Source organism: Fulmarus glacialis, unplaced genomic scaffold (genome assembly GCF_000690835.1).
Source record: "Fulmarus glacialis isolate BGI_N327 unplaced genomic scaffold, ASM69083v1 scaffold20680, whole genome shotgun sequence".
Classification (NCBI taxonomy): domain Eukaryota; kingdom Metazoa; phylum Chordata; class Aves; order Procellariiformes; family Procellariidae; genus Fulmarus; species Fulmarus glacialis.
Genome location: NW_009189826.1, coordinates 1 through 300, shown reverse-complemented (window position 1 = coordinate 300; position 300 = coordinate 1).

The window sequence follows — 300 nt, the reverse complement described above, 5'->3', positions numbered from 1 at the left end:
CCCCAGCCAGTACCTCTGTGCCTCGGTACCTGTGTTACCCAGTGCCCGAATCCCTGGGTATCTACATACCCCTGGAGTCCGCAGCCCTGGTACCCTCATCCCCTCACTGCCTGCATCCCCCAGAAATCACAGCCCCTGGCACCTACGTCCCCTGGCACCCTCGCCCTGCTGTACTCGCACCCCCCAGGTACTGCCATCCCTCAGCGCTCACATCCCCGTGGCACCCTCATCCCCCTGTATTTGCAGCCCCCGGTACCCACATCTAGTGCCCTCGTCCCACATCCCCCCAGTACCCACATC